A 16,905-nucleotide genomic window follows, 5' to 3' on the forward strand; every position below is an offset into this window, starting at 1 on the left:
AAATAAATCCTATTTTAATTCATGTAATTGTTTTCATGTATATGTCATAATGAATTAACTGACAAATTGTCTGAGTTTAAAGACTTTTGAGAATGGTTTTAGGTCTAGAAAGCCAAGTCTGAGGATTAGTGAATGCACCGGAGGAAATAATTGACAAGGAAGGAAATTAAAAATGAATGCAAATATACAGAAAGAGGCCAGAGAACTGCAGATTTCTGGAAATAGGTGAAATCCAAAGATTTCAAAGAGAGGGAAACCTTCTCCATGAGGGAAGTCTCCCAGATGTTGTCATTTACATTTTATACCTTTACTGCTGGGCTCTCTGCGTTTCTCTTACCCATGTGTAACTTTCTCAGGTGATCTCACCTAGGCTCATGGCTTCCATGTGCTGAGGACTCATGAATTTTTACCTCCAGCTTGGTCTATTCTCTTTCTTGTATACCATGCTTCTTCAATCACTTTCTTCTATTTCCACTTGGATATCGAAAAGGCATCTTAACATTTAGAAAAATAGATCTTTTTCTTCCATCTTCCTTGAAAACTTGTCTACCTCATCCTCCCACAAACCTTATACCATTTTCCACCGTATCAGCCTTCCTCTCTTTAAGGTAATTTCTATCTATAATTCACCAGCAATTCTGTTGGCTTGACTTTTAAAATAGCCATCCATCTCTCCCAATTTTTCCTGCTATCACCCTAATCCAAGTATATCACACGTTACCTGGACTAAGGCACTAATCTCTTCAACACCTACTTTTCTCTCTTATCCAGTCCCGTAACAGGAAAATGACCCTGAGACTAAGTACTTCCTTAAATTTTGTACTCTGCGGGCAGAATTGGCCTCATCTTCCTCTTAGCCTTTTGTAATAATCTGGGTTACACCTAACAGTTGTTTGCACTGGGTGGCAGCCCTGGAGGTGGTGAGAACGGATCTGGACTTACTGGGAGAGCAGAGTCACAGACTCCTGCCTGATCGCAGGAGGTGAGTGAGAGAAGGAGAGGAATCAAGGATGACTTTCATGGCTTTGGCCCAAGCAAGAATGGGGTTGCCATGACCTGTGGGAGAGGTGACCACAGGGGAGCAGATTCCAGGGTCAGGTGTGGAGGGGAGGAGTTCAGGTTTGAAATACCTTAGACATCAGGTGGACATGCTGAGGAGCAGCTGGATGCAGCAGGCTGGAGTCAAGGACAAATGACGTCAACACGCATCCTAGAAGATGCGCACCTTATCGCTGCTTCGGACCTTTTGCCCTTTTGTTCCCTCTGAGCCAAACGTTTTTCTTCCATATCTTCACAGGCACCTCCTTCATGAATGTAACAGTTCAAATGTCAGCTTTTTGAAGTAAGGGGTCTTTCCCAATGACCCTATCTAAGGTTGGTCCTTCTTTCTCTTGTTTTCTCTTCCTTCCTTCCTTCCTTCCTTCCTTCCTTCCTTCCTTCCTTCCTTCCTTCCTTCCTTCCTTTCTTTCTTTCTTTCTTTCATTGAAGTATAGTTGATTTACAATGTTGTTTCTCTTGTTTTTTTTCTTAATCATGTCATTCCTATCTGAAACATTGTAATCAGTCTACTTACTTGTTCATTGTCCTCTCACCTTAGAATCATAAAAGTTTCATGAGAGCATGGATCTACATGTCTTGTTGACCCTCAGCATCTTTTTAAGTTGTCTTTTAAAGTTTATTGGTTAATGAAAACTCTATCCATTGTGGGCAATATATTTTTAGCTTTTGTCATTAACAGTTGAACCCAAATTCTTATAGGACCATTAAGTTCATCAAACGTGATGTTGATTATGTTGAACAAGAATTTTTTTCTTTGAGACCCTACTAAGTAAAAAAACTTTATGTAAGTAAAGTATTTCAACCAAAGTTCTAATATAACTCCACCGTCAGTCAACAGTAACCTAAAGTTGATTAAGATCATTGTCAATATTCAGTCTAGGAACATAGCCAGGAATAAGAATCAGGTCAATGTAGCAGAAAATGTCGTAGAAAGAGATCTGGACTTTGACTCAGAAAACGTGACTTCAAATCCTGGCTCTAACACTTCCAAACTGTGTGATCTTCAGCAAATTCCTTGACCTCTCTGGTTCTTCTTATCTATAAAAAGGAATGATACCTATATTACATGGAATTATAGGAATTAAAAAATACGATGTATGTTAATATGCTCTGTAGGTTAATATCTACCTAATGGCATGCAAATGTTACCTGAGTGATATTCAAATTGGTTTAAAAGATTCCAGGTGCTTTCAGTTGTATGAGAGTGTTTCCTAAAAATATGAATCCCCAAAGTATGTGATTCATTTCAATTATATAAAAAGACACGCCTTTTGAGTTGGTTAGGATGTTTAGCTGCAAGTGGGGGAATGCTCAAATAAATAGATTTAAACAAGGAGGAAAAATTATCTTATATAAGAAGAAATGCAGTGTTTGGCTTCATAAATTCCTCAGGGACCCAGTGTCTTTCCATCTTTTCCCTCCACTGAAGCCAGTGTGCTAGCTTGGTCCTTTGGCTCTGCATCCTGTGGTCCCACAGTAGCTGCTCTGGTTGCAAAGATCACACCTACAGAGTCTGAGGCACGTAGGGAGGAAGATGTCTCCTGGGAAACTCCTATCAGGCTTTCTGTTATGTCTTTTTGGCCAGAGTTGCATGGAGTAACTGGGACCGAGAGTGCTGCTGGCAAAGGGGGGCTGAAGTTGTCATTGAACTCTTAGAGTCAACATTTTCTTCCTGGGGTTGGGGAGGCGGCCACTTTCCATGAGCATATGACCCCCTGATACTTGGACAAAAATAGCGTTCTGTTGGCAAGGAAGAAGGCGGGGAGAGGGAGGAAACGGTTGTGGTGTAGGTAACCAACAGTGCTTTTCACACCATCCTCATCTTTTTTGAAGGGAGGAGGGAGTTAGTGGTTATTGCAAAACTCAGAGTGAAAGAATGTCGTGATGGCTAAAAGGTTGGAAATTACAGTTGTATGGACTTTACTCTCAGTCATTGCCCATGTTTTATTTTTAAATGTCATTGGTTATATAGCCAAAATACATCATGAATACAAGAAAACCCCACTATTAAAAACAACGGCTAAATCACTCTAATATTTTTGTTTTTGTTTTTTAAAATAAACCCACTTGTTAGGTAAATTTGGTTGACTGGACCTAGAAATTAGATCTTGACCTAAGGAAAGAGAAAAAATGTAATATAAAGAACCGGAACTAAAGAGGAAGGAAGTACTTAGGAAATAAACACATTAGAAGACATGGTGAAGAGGATTTAAAAGATTTTTTTTTCAGAGTAACTAGAGTGGAAAAACACAAAGAAAAGTTCCTTCTGTGATGTTTCCTATTACCTGGTGTCATTCTTCTGTACTTCTAGTATGACACTCTTATTCTTTTAGCATTACTTCACTTTATATCTGAAGAAGAGCTTGTGTTTCATTCATCTGATGTTTTTAATAGCGTTTTAATCATTGTAAATGATCATGCAATGCCCGAAGCACATTGGCTAGAAAATGGTTTATAAATAAAATTACTGTTATTATTGTTATCTTTAGCTCTTGAAACAATATTCATTATATTCAGATTATATCTAGGCTAGAAATAGTTCAACATATGTGATTATATGTAATCAGTCTATTTTTATTCTTGCTCTTTTAAAAATGCTATGGCTCACCACTCAATTTTGTTCTTATCACTAACAAACTATTGCTTATAAGTTGTTAAGGACTCTGATTTGCTTTGAAGAGTAAGTCTTTACAGGTTTCAACAAGAGTTTGCTCCTGGTAGGGCTGGGATCCAAAGAAATTCCTTGTTCCCAGTGCCCATGTCTTAATAGCAGGGGTAGCAGCATGTGGAGATGGAATTGCCAGAACTTTCGCTGGAAGCTCAGCACCCCGAGTGTATCCAGAAGCTAAAACTATGACTAATAGGAAGAACTATTGGGGAGGCCTCTTTTAGCTTGATCATAGAAATAACTTCGTAAATATTAGCTGTGTCTGCATACAGATTAGGTGACAGTGTGAGATTGTGAGGTCCCCATCATTTGCAGGTATTCTAGCAAACTGTCAGGCCACTACTTTGTGGTGTTATGAAGGGAATTTACAACATATCCATGGAGGCAGATATTCAACAGCCTCATAAGTGACTCCCTTTCTAAGGCTTAATGTTCCTAAGTAGGTTGCAGTGTCTTAGTTTGTCTCTGTGGTCATGTCACAGTGTTGACCTTAGGACCACTCAGCGTCCTTCAAGGGCAAAAATGCAGTGTACCTTCTAGTCAGCACATTTCGACATGCTACAAGGAATATTATGGTATGCATCCACCTTAACTAAGGGGTAATAGTTGTCTGGAGTTTTTAGCTGGTTGGCTTTGAGGGCTAGAGTTTCAAGTTCAGGAGATCAGGGTTTACATATCTGATTCTCTATGTGGGTCAAAGCATTTTCCTCTTCTCTGTGCCAATTAACTGATTTACACGATATAAAATTTTGGTAAGTGGAACATTATAGTAGTTAAAGGTATTTTTATTAAGGGCACAACCTGTGCCCCTTCCAACTGATGAGTGATTTTGTGGAAAGCATGCAGCTGTGGGTATCAAAATTGACAAGATAGGAGTATCAACAGTGCAAATGCAGCCTTACAGCCCAAACAAACAAACAAACAAACAAATCAGGCAATAGGCTGGTGGGAGTGGTGCAGGGGTAAGAGGTGGTATATTAAGGGTGACATGAGCTACTTGGGAAATCTGAGGCCAGACACTTTGCCAAAACTCTCCGTTGAAGGACAGAAATGTTGGTGGCTTTTGAGATCACCACAATCAATAAAAAGCAACGAAAAAGTGCACTTTGCGGCTATCAATTTTTCAAAGTTAGCTCAAGTTCAGCTTTTTCCTTGAACTGTTCCTAAGCCATGCCTTCACGAAGTTGGAATCTTCTCTGACTTCCAGATAGTCTAGGGTACCCATTTGGTCATGATATGTTTATTTATTTTATTGCTAGTCTGAGAAGTCACCTGGTTGTAATTACCTTAAAAGATCAAAACGTAATTTTTTGCAGTTATTTTGGCAACTGTCGAATTGTAAAAAGGATTATATATGCATAAATAAATATATATAGGTATTTTGTTTTGTTTTAAAATCAAAGTCAATGGCTTTATCCCTCTGTATACTTGTAATTTTAAAAACCAGGACTCTACTAATTTTATTTGAGTTTGCTCACTCCTATGAGACATGGTGGTTAAAGCTGACCATGTCGTGACCATTAGGACAAGTTCTGAGGTTCTAATCTCTTGTGACATCTGTCTTCCTTATAAGACTGGTGTTGTCTGGGGCAGACCTAGACAGACGCATGGTATACCAGATGTCCATCTTCCGTGGCTCTTTGTTTTTCACATCTAGCACAGAGATGCGAATTGCTGAGTGCTGTTATTCAAAGTGTTTGTTGTCATGCCAGGTATCATTCTAGATTTCAAGTAAAGTATAAGCGTGCAAACAAGAAGGAACTTTGTGCCAGGCAGCACTGAGATGTTGGCATACACCTGTGAGATGCCGCTTTGGTAGGAATGGAATATGAAGACCCTCCCATCTTGAACCAGCTGCAGACAATTAGAGAAGCAAAAGGATGGCTGCCAACTTCAGACACAGGGCTTATTCCCCACAGAGCTGTCAAGTTTTTATTCCTCTTCTGCCTGATGGATGGGGAAACATGAATGATGTACCAAAAAAACCCTTTCATTAGTCCAACATTGTTGTGTGGCTCCTAGAACTTCTTGGATGTGGCATATAATTTTTCACTTAACTGCCGAGTGTTGGGACAAAGCGGGAGCCACAAACCAGTGCCCCCATCCAGTCCTGCTATGTCACATCTGAGGGCTTCTGTGGGGCAGCCTGGCTTGGCTTTGCCGGCTCAGAGACTTTCCCAGGGGAAGGGGAGCAGCTCCATTCCACCTCACGGGAGGCTCCATCTGCTGTCAAATTCTTGCCTCTGACCATGTAGAGCCATTATATGGTCTAGATGTAATAACGCCAGGAGGAAGAGAGTCAGGTGCAAATTGCTAAGTGTCGTTCTAGTTGAGTATGTTCGGTACGTTTGTTAGGCCATGGAAAATTCTTTTTCACTCAAATGGATTTTCTCCTCTTAATCTAATTTTTATTTTTGACTTCTCTCACTATTTTAAATTCAAGTGATCCAAAGTTTCTTTTTCATTTTCGAGCAAAATTAAGCTAGAAAGAGGGTTTTGTGTGTCTACTTTGAAAGGCTTCCCTTTTGTCACCTAATTCTATACTGCTTTCTAGTATAATTACAAATCTTTGACTTCATGAAGAATATTTATGTCGATTTAACCTAAGCTTGATCAGTTCTTTTTCTGAGTTTTGCCCTGGAACAGTCACTTTATTTTTAGGGAATGCTGGGCCAATTCAATCTCTCAGTGGCCTTCTAGTGGTTTTGAAGAAAGAATCCCACTTATTGAATTGGAAAATTAAAAATAATGCTGATAGGCGTTCACTGGTTTAATAATCCCCCCACCCAAAGCAAATTAATCAGCAGGTATTAAACTTGTTACTTGTCATTAAAGTGTTAATTTCCTTGAAATGGTTAGATAAAACATCAGTATTAACTTGCTAATTTTAATATTTAGCTAAATGTATGCTTTATTAGATTTTCTTATTAATGCTTTCTATATTGTATTTTAATTTTCCACAAGTGTGTTCCTCCTTCTGTTTTGATTCTAATTGCTTCCTATACCCCTTTACATTCTATTATACCTATTGTAACCAGCAATGGCCTGAATGTGGTAGGCATCCAATGTGTGTGTTGGGTTCATTGATGAGTGTATCTAGAGAAACAAGTTGTGGTATATATTCAGAATATCTTTTTCCTGCCACCAGCGATTATTTGTTAGTCGTTTTGTTTGAGCAGGTTGTGAAGGTCTAGGTGTACATGATAGGATAACAGAAACAGAGGAGTTTAAACACTGGGACGTTCTCTTGTGGAGTTTTAAAAATTTACACAACATTCTTTTGCGGGAAAAAAAAGTAGAAACTAATCTTCATTCCATCCTCTAGGGCAGAGTTTCTCAACCTCGGCAAAATTGCCCTTCAGTCCAGATCATTCCTGGTTGTGGAGAGTGGTCTGTGCATCGTAGGAGTTCATCCACTAGATGCCAATAGCAGATGTGACAACGAGAAATGTTTGCAGACCTTGCCACATGTCCCTGGGGGGCAAAATCACTTCACTTGAGAACCACTGTTCAAGAGTGATGTCCACGCTGGAATCATTTTGATATAAAGGACCAGTTGAAAGCACAGAGATACTTGGTGTCAAATTAAGTCTTTCTGGTATTTGAGGAAAGCCCTCCAAGCCTACATGAATCCCAATCATAGGGCAGAATGAACACCCCGTAGAAGCGTTGCTGTCTCTACACTGCCCTCCTCCCTGCTGTCGGTCTCAAGGGGGCACTGTCGAGGGCTACGTGCTGAACCAACATGACCTGTACGTTGTAAAAGCTGCTTTCTCAGGGCTTCCCTGGCTGCAGAAGCTCTGGCTTGTTCCAGGAAAGGCTGCTTTCTCCACACCTGACATTGGGTTTCTTGTCAGGGGCTCATCTATGGGAAAGCATCCTGGAATGATTTTGTTTTCTTTTGTCACGGAGGTATGGAAGAAGAACCATCAGACACAGCTGCAAAGCAATGAAGAGCCCTGATGATATTCTGGAATTCCTTTCTCTCTGTCTGTCAGATTCGACTATTCTCTTTTTCTCCCTGGTCCCCAAATTCTATACTGGCAAGATAAGGGTTTAACCCTTGGACCAGGTTGACATCACCCATCCACAGGACACTGGAACAGACCACTTCTCAGTGATCAAGTCTGATGAGCCTCTGAACTGGGGGTGGGGGAGGAAGTGTTAAGTTTGCAGCTGAAACTCTGAAGAGCTGTCAATCAAGAGAACATTCGCAGAGGCTCTCCACTGACCCAGATACTCTGCTATCTTGAAAGCTTTATCTTCTAAGAGAATGTTGGCTAACAGCTTTCCTTTTATTCTTGTTTCTGTTTTAAAAGAATAACAAATACGCTTAATTCTTCACAAAATCTTCAGCAAATGCCTTTTAATCCAACACGATGGTAGTTATTTTAAGAAAGTTGGCAAAGGAAGGACTGAGGCAGTTTTCTATTTTTCAGTCTGGGATTTTTTTCCCTTGTACAGAAGCACTTGATCACATTTAATCTTGGCGTGCACCAACCACATTTACTTTGTTTGCATAGAACTGATATCATTGCCTTTCCCTCTTCTATACTCTTTTTTCATCTCCCCAGTAAGCCTTACAATTTAAATAACAGATTAAAATACACACACATACACAGAAGAGATTCACAGATACCATGTATGTGTTCACTGTAACTTCTGGGACTTGATTCCACACACAAGCTGTGTTTATCGAAGGAAGAAATGGTTTGTCAAAGCACCGTGCATATGTGGAGAGAAAGAGCTCGGGAAAATACCTGAATAAAATGATGCTCAGAGAGAACAAATTGCAGAGGCTGGAGACATGGCTGCTAGGTGTAAAATGAGTGAGGTCTTCTTTGTCCAGCAGAAGTGTTGAGGACTGTTCTCTAGAGATCAGAACAATCTAGAGATGGGTGATCTATGTTACCAAAGGGATGGGTGCTCTGTGCATCTCAGGTGGGGCTTCCTCTGGTTATTATCTGCAATTTAAGACCAGAATTTATGCACCAGCTCTTTGATGCATCTGCAGCTCTGGGTTTGGTCTTTTCATCTCTCAGTCCTACCCAATTTCTTTTCAATACATTATTACTGTGAAAATATTTTAGATTTAGAGAGAAGTTGAACAGATAATGCAGGGATCTGGTCTACCCCGCACCCAATTCCCCCCATTATAAATCTTACGTTACTTTGGAACCCCCATCCCATTTTCAGAGCTTATTTTCCTTTCTACTCCAAGGGAAACCACATAATTGCTTTCTGATCCCAGTAATGCTGAGAATAAATAAGATGCTTAGTATTTCACCAATTGCTTAACCATCTCCAACCGGAGTTTGCTCTTTTTATCATTTTAAGAGTAAAACTCTGTATTCAAGTTTATTCTCAAGTGGGCAAACTGATGTATAAGAGTTAGATGATTTTCTTAAAGAAATGTGAGCAGGAATTAGACCATTTCTCATTTGCTTCTCCTGCTTTTAGGAGTAATATTGATGGACTAGGCCATTTCTACATTCAGAAAGATTGTAGCGATTTTCTTCAGTGTGACCCCAGCAGATTATTTCTGGTAGCTTTCTTTTTAAAATTATTTTCTTCTATTATTATTATTCTCAAACACTTATGCCAAAGGGGTAAATCTGATAGATTTTGCTATAGTATAGAAAATGAAAATCTACATATTATATTCTTCCTATTTACTTGGTCATCTGGTAGCTTTCTTTACTTCACATATGCACCACTAAGACTAATATGGTTGGAATTAACAGCAATCCTTTCTATTAAATGGGTAAAGCTTTGGCTAATGTCACAGTAGTTATAAATAATATTGCTTTATCAAGATCTATTTCTGGATGTGGAAGTATAAATAATGAAGCCTCTAGAAAACTCTGGGTGACAGATTTATTCTACTAACAAAATAAAGTGATTACAAGGAATTAGGAAAGACTGAACTGGGAAAGGCCTCTCTGCTATGAATAGACTCCAAGAAGGTCATGTGTGTCTCTTTGTCTTCTTGGAGTTGCTGAAATAAGGGCACGGATGAGAGAAGGCAGTTATCAAGGAAATGTCCTCTTTCACCACATGATAGTGCTTTTTAGGACAAGGAGAGGGAGGTTCTCAGGAAGCATTTGGGTCATGACCATGTTCCATTTCAATTTGAGGTCATTCTCTGTTTCAGATTCAGGTCCTGAGTATCAGAGACCTTCGTGTGGAATTTGCTGGCTTATTCACACCTTGTGCAGGTATGCTGCCCTTCCTCTTTCTCTCCTCCTCTTCTGTCTTTCCACTCCTCAGCCAACCTCCTGAAATCTTGTTTCTACGTCTAGGAAAAACTCTAGGTGAAATAAGAGAACACCACTAAGGAGGAAAGATGGAATTATGGATATCCAGTGGACTCAGATTTTCTCCATAACTCCTTGACTGTAGCTAATAAAATGATTGTTTCTTCTAATCCCAGGTAGGAGGCTTAAATCAATAGAAATAGTGTATAGAAATCAGCCTTGTGGTCCCTGTCATAAACTTTGTCTCACCCAAGGGGAAGACTGGAACCAGTGTACTGTAGACATGTGTGCTGTTCAAAGAAAAACAAAACAGAAAACTTAGCTTATCATTCCTTTCAAGGAGCTTTCAGTGAAGAATACATTTTGACAGAACATTCTCATTTCACATTGTATAATGAAATCATCACACCTATCTCACATCCTACAGAAATCCATGCAGAAACAAAAATTGGTATGGTAGCAAAATTTTTCTCAACTCAAAATGAGATAGAAGATTGGACATCAAATTATGAATTGAAGGCTGTTAACTGACATGAACAATTTCATTCCTAAAGTGGATTTTTACCCTAAGGGATCCAATTGATCTTTACTTGGGCGACGTGTACTGTTTCTCTACCAGTTCTCCATTTTAGTCTCTGCTGTGTAAGTTCAGGGCCACATGAGAATCCTAATTCTCTATTTTAGCTTTTCATGGGGTTCCCCAGGGCCTCTCCTGTTCAAAGCCTCTGTGATCCGTGTTCTGGCAATCTCCAGTGCCCAGCCCGACTCTGGCCACCACGGTCATTTCATTCAGTTCATTGTGGCTCTCATCACGCTGCAGTTTGAATACTGGTGCTACTGGTTAGCCTGGGATACAATGAAAGTGTTGTAACACTCATCAAGACTCAGGTCTCGGCTTGTTCGGTGGTGGGTAGCGGGGTTGCTTCACACAGCACTTCAGTTCCAAGTGAAGGCAGGAGGGAGTGGAGATCGTAGATCATAGATCACAGAGCAGATGCTAACCCAGAAATGCCAGTGCTCCTCCGTCACAGAGCAAACTTGCAGGCACACGAATGATCGGCGCAGCTCACCAACATGTGTGCGGGGAAAGTGAAGCCAACAGAGCAATTGGAGGAATCCATCCAACTAATAAGAAGCTTATAACTCTTTGGCAATTTGTTTGACTTGGGAGTTATTGCAAAGTTAGAAAGGTATTGAGCCTCCAGGATATTGGCAACGTTGCTGGGAGTCTCCCACTGTGAAAAGAAAGCTTTGCCAATGGGCTTTTTTTTTTTTTTTTCTTCAGGTGTTCAGTATTGAGTTTTTCAGGCCAAGACTTTTGGAAAAGGCAACATAAATCACATCGGTATGTAAGGTTGATGGGACTGATGGCTGCACAAACTCTCCATTCAAATGTGTGCTACAAAGATCTTCCAGTTTAGATGATCTGATTCATTCATTCATTTACTCATTCAACAAAGGCTGACTGAAGTCTTACTGTGTGTCTGGAGCCACTACAAATATCAGAAGACAGACCCAGCTAGGACCCCTCTTCCGAGGTCTCTGAGCCCACATCGTGCATTTCTCCCTTCCTGTGTCCTCAGGTCCTTTATTGCTTTTCTGAACTTCTGATTCAGGAGCTCTGATTTGAAAGAAAAGTATGAGGAAAATCCTCACAAGGAAAAAGAAGTTGAAAGTCCTTCTGGTTTATTTACTTATTTATTTAAAGCATATTAATTAAACACCTATTTTATGCAATGTTCTCCAGAAATAGGTGATGGGGCAGACTTTCTATAAAGGAAAATTTTGCCTATCCACATTCCAGATAATAAACTTTCTTACACAAAATGTCTTGGACCTTACCGAAAGAGTAACTGATCGCTGTTGGTATACTAAGAAAACTCACTCTCCCTTTCTTATGGATCTGGGAGGCTGGATGGACTCTGTCCTGTGAGTGGACTTTCTCCAAGCTCCTTATTCTCCTCTCTCTTACCGTATCCATCTAACCACTAGCCAAGTCCTAGTGACTCTATCTCCATTATGTTTTTCATATGTACCTTACCTTCCTTTCTTTTTTGACGGCTACTGCTTCACTCCAGAACCCTTTATGACTCTTGCATAAATATCATTACAATGGCATTCAGGTCAAAGATCTCCTTTTTTCCAGTCTCTCCCTGCTCCAGATCATTTTCCATATGGCTGCCAGACTTATCTGCTGTATTCTACTGGTTCTCTCCTTAACAGTGACACCATTTCTATTGCCTCTTAGAATAAGCATCTGTTTCCAAACAGGGTGTCAAATACCACATCCTAAACAAACATAGTTGTTAAGAATGTGGACTCTGGGATCTGAAACACCTGTGTTAAAAATCCCAGCTTGGCCAGTTAAGCCTCAGTTTTCTCATCTGAAAAATGGGGATGCTCCTCATATCCCATTTGGCAGTAAAGGGTGGGCTAGGATGTTTGAATTCTCGGCACACTGGCACTCAGCAAGTAACATTTACAATAATATCAATAACAAGTATTATTGTATTCCATTGCTGCAGGCTGATTTGGCTTATGACTTCCTAAAATGCCTTTATTTCCCACCTTTGCTTATATGGTATGTTCTGTGTAGAATGTTCTTCCTCTCTCTGCCCTTTGACAGTCTTTTAAGTTGGAAGTTTGTTTGTCATGAAGACTTTTTTTGATTCTTCTGGAAGCAAACATTTTCCTCCCTTTAATAACCCCTTGTTTGCCCCTCTCTCTGCCCCTCCTTTGCGTCTGGGCTTGTAGTCAGAGCTTCCGCATCCCCTCCTTTGCCCTTTCTTCTTTATCAGCTCTGGGCTCCTCAGCGGCACAGACAAATTACGCTGCTTTCTCCTCCTGCCTGGAGTCTGCAGGGAAGCCTCTCGGAGTGGCTCTGTACCCTGGTCAGAGGTGGACCTGGACTCCTGTGTTTGGGGAGAGACGGGGGTGGGAGGCAACTCCCTGTCTTGGGGGCTCTGCCCTGCAGCTTGGCTGTCAGCAGGCATTGGCTTGTGCAGCTCCCCAGTCCCATGAACCCCCAGTCCCCTCAGAAACCTCCTGCCCCTGGATGTTCCTGGTTTTCAGGATTTCTTGGATTTATCCATATAATTACTGAATTTCAGAGCTGGAAGAAGGCTGGGGGAGACATGGAAATATTTTACTTCAGCCGTTTCGTTCCTCACATGAGGTTCTGCTGAGGTGTCCCCTTGCTTGAGAATCATTCCCTAAAACTCATCCTGAATGGATGAATCATTCCATCTAGTATTTCCTACTGCACTGTCGGCCCCTCTGCTGAGGTATGGCTCACCCAGGATTGCAGTGGTTTTTGTACATGGCCGTCTCCCGCGTGAGCCTTAGGTTCCCTTGTAGGCAAAGCAGTAGTTTATTTGTCCTTATGTCTGTAGCACTGAACACAATGCCCAGTGCATGCGGAAGAGTTGGTAAATATCAACTACACTGAATGGAACTTAAAGAGGTTAAATGATTGCATCTTCTGTTTCCCGGGCCCACCATCATTTCAGGGTACCAGGCTGGTTTACCTCATCAAATTTCTATAATTCTCATCCTCAAGGTCTAAGGAAAAGGCTGGTTGATAATTTGATAGTTAAAAGATTCAGTATTGACTCCTGAAAGCCTAAGAAAAAGCTCTGAGCAGGAGAAATCACTTACCTCTGGCAGAAAAAAAAAAATCAAGAGAAAAAGTGATTACTTTGATTACATTGGTAGGTAGCAAAAGCCACATGAGACATCTACAGGTGTCCTAACAGTTTTTCCTTCCTAAATACCAGCTCTGCGGTACTCACGCGGTGAGGGAAACCGGCTCCCTTGCTGTATCCTGAAGGCAGTGGTTAGACGCACTTGTGGGGTTAATAAAGGCTGAACTTGAGCTTCCATTGGTGGTTAACCCCCTCCCCTTCTCCTGGTTCCTGTGAGACACCTGACTGATACTATGGGCTGCAAACGTGTTCAAGTTCATTAATACTGTGCATGGTGCGTAGAGTCTGGGATAAACCAGTGAGTTGAGGAAAGAACAAAATTCACAGTGAGATGGTTTTGCATTCTTGTATAATTTAGAATTCAACTACACATATGAATCAGCCTTGCCCCTGAATATGAGATGCTGAAGACGGACTAAATGAAGGAATTCATACCAGTTGGAGTAGGAAATAATGAGGAGAAAATGGGCTTTTAGCTACAGCACAGCCTGAGTGTGGGTAAGCCATCGTTAGAAATGCTATTTTTTTCTAGGTCTTGACATTTGTGATTAAGATCCTGTGTGTCCAATGCTCCTTTCTGCACCCCACGGGCCAGGCCACTTTAGAAACAGGACCACGTAATTGCCAGAGCCACAGAATTGTGGAAAGGAATTCTGCTGGCCCCTCTGGTCAGATGTTGCCAAATGGCATTCCTAAAAAGCTTCAAATGCTTTTAAGGGGTCAAAATGGCTTCTAAAAACCTCTGCCAGGCTTAGGACACAGTGGGTCTGGAGGTAAAGATGACCTAGATTTGAATAAGTGTCCATTCCTTTCCAGATGAAGATCCTTGGGGGAGTTATCGAGGTAGTCGCCGGGGGGTGTCTTGGGGGAAGGTAGATTCTCTGAAGCTTTCTCATCTGTCATACGGGTCCAAGATACCTTTCTTAATGGTCAGTTGTGAACAGTGCTTTGGGTACCAGATTAGTCAGGATTCTCCAGAGAAACAGAACCAATAGGTGATATATGCACATATAGAGAGATTTATTTTAAGATATTGGCTCATGTGATAGCAGAGGCTGGCAAGTCTGAAGCTGGTAGGAGTGGAGGCTGGAAATGGAATCTCTGGCAGGTTTTCCATCTTGCCCTCTGGAGGCAGAATTCCTTCTTCCCAGGGCAAACTCAGTCTTTGCTCTTAAGGCTTTTGACTGGCTCACCCACATTTGGGAGGATAATCAGCTTTACTGAAAATCTACTGATGTAAATGTTAATTACATTGAGAGAGAGAGAGAACGTGAGTGAGGAGCCAGAGGGGGCGAGTGCTCTGTGGGGTCCCCGCTGTGTGTAAGACATCTTCGCACACGGTACATTTGATGGTTAATTTTATGTGTCAGCTTGACTAGCTATGGAGCCCAATTGTTTGGCCAAACACCAGTCTAGACTGTATCTGCCTCTCTCTGTCTCTGTCTCTCTTTCCCTCCTCTTGTCCTCTCTTTCTCTCTCCATCATATTCATTCTTCATTTCACTGTAGACTCTATCTGTCTCTTTCTCTGTCTCTGCTTTTCTTGCCCTCTGCTCTTCCTCCCCCCTCTCTCTCTCTCTCGCCATCAGATCCATTCTTCCTTTTACTATTTTAGTTTCGCTTCCCTGATCAGGGTCAAGTCTTTAATCTCTTAATTTGCTGCCTCATTCTCACTCTCTGACTTTGCCTTTTCTGACAGCTTCCTTCCCATCCCCTCCTCACCGCACTCAAATCTCCTTTGCATCCTTCTAAAAATACCCTCATAATCCTCCCTCTCTGCACTGCGACAGCCCCTGCCTCTCTCTCTTCAGCCTCAAGCGCTCCTCCTCCTCTGTCCCGGAGCTTGGTGGTGTTGTGACAACTCTGGGACTTGGGTGTGGCCTCCTCTTGGGGAGAGTCACCCCTTCCTGAGCTGGTTAACTCCCCAGCCCTGGAGTGAATCCCAATCCCATGTCACACTCTCAATGTGCCGTTCTGCTCGGCCTGCCCTGGGGTGAGGACCGGGCTGGCTGGGTCGCCGAGGGGCTCAAGTGCACACAGGGAGGCCCACTTGGCCAAGGCTGTGGCATCCTTCAGCGTCATGGGCCGTGCTGGGAGGCTGCCCAGGGTGCTTGCAGATCGTGTGTGGGGAAGGGACCCTGAGCTGCCTAAGAGCAGTAACCGGCAAGGCACTCCTTCTAGATTTAAGAGGGATATTGCTTTGAGATTTGGGGGCTCCTAAGCAAATTTCACATTTCAGGAAAACTGGTGCTGAAAGAATAAGGAAAGACATCTTGAATGTGTGTCATGGAAGGAGCTGGACATGACTGGAGAGTCTTTGAGCCCATGATGACATTTTCAGATGAAGAATTCAGAGAAACTAGCCCAGAGTCACACAGCTGGTTTTGTCAGGGCACAGACTAGAACTAGGTCTCCTGACTTTTTTTTTTTTTTTTTTTTTTCCATAGCCTCAGTCTTTTTCTCAATGAGAAACAGAAGACTGGTATGTCTGGTAGCCTGGGAATAAGTCCCCTGGTAAGTCCCTGCAGCTCATTTCCCTTTGAAGACATATAAAAACTGCAAGTCATCTTTCAACAGAGGGACCATGCGGCCTGGTGCCTAAAGCCCGGGGCTGCTTTTGAAGGACTCTCCTTTCTAGTCCTGGAAGCACCACTACTCACCAGAATATTATCTTCTTAGCGCCAGATTTTAGGGGACAAGGAGATCTTTTCAACTTATTAAATAGAAATGATCTCCCACGATTTTTCAGCATAGAATTTATTGGCAATCAGTTAAAAATTAACTTTTAATAAGCTCCATTGTTAGGCTCCTATTTTCCCAGAATTATTTTTTTACCCTTTCTCCCCAGGCATTTATCCACTGAGGATTGTCAGGACCATAATAATTTTCTCTGGAGGCTACATTCTCACTTTCTACCCTTTTCCTCTGCTCTCAGATGACTGTGTACAGCTATCAACACCCACTTGGGCTGCTAAGAATATTCCATCTGTAATCAATGCCGGTGTCTCAATTTCCCCACTAACAAAAAAATCCCAGAACATCTAAGAAAAACGAAAGAAAACAAAAATCCCAGAGCCTAATTTTTGCTCAAGTTCCTTCAGATATTTTGCTTGATTTCATCTAGGTTTGCATAAACAATAGGGAGGCAAGTTTATTTCATCAAATCTGTAAAATTTCTAGCTCTGCAGTCTTGAATATGTTTCCCCAGAAACCCCAGA

The sequence above is a fragment of the Eschrichtius robustus genome, chromosome 1 (genome assembly GCF_028021215.1).
Source record: "Eschrichtius robustus isolate mEscRob2 chromosome 1, mEscRob2.pri, whole genome shotgun sequence".
Taxonomy (NCBI): Eukaryota; Metazoa; Chordata; class Mammalia; order Artiodactyla; family Eschrichtiidae; genus Eschrichtius; species Eschrichtius robustus.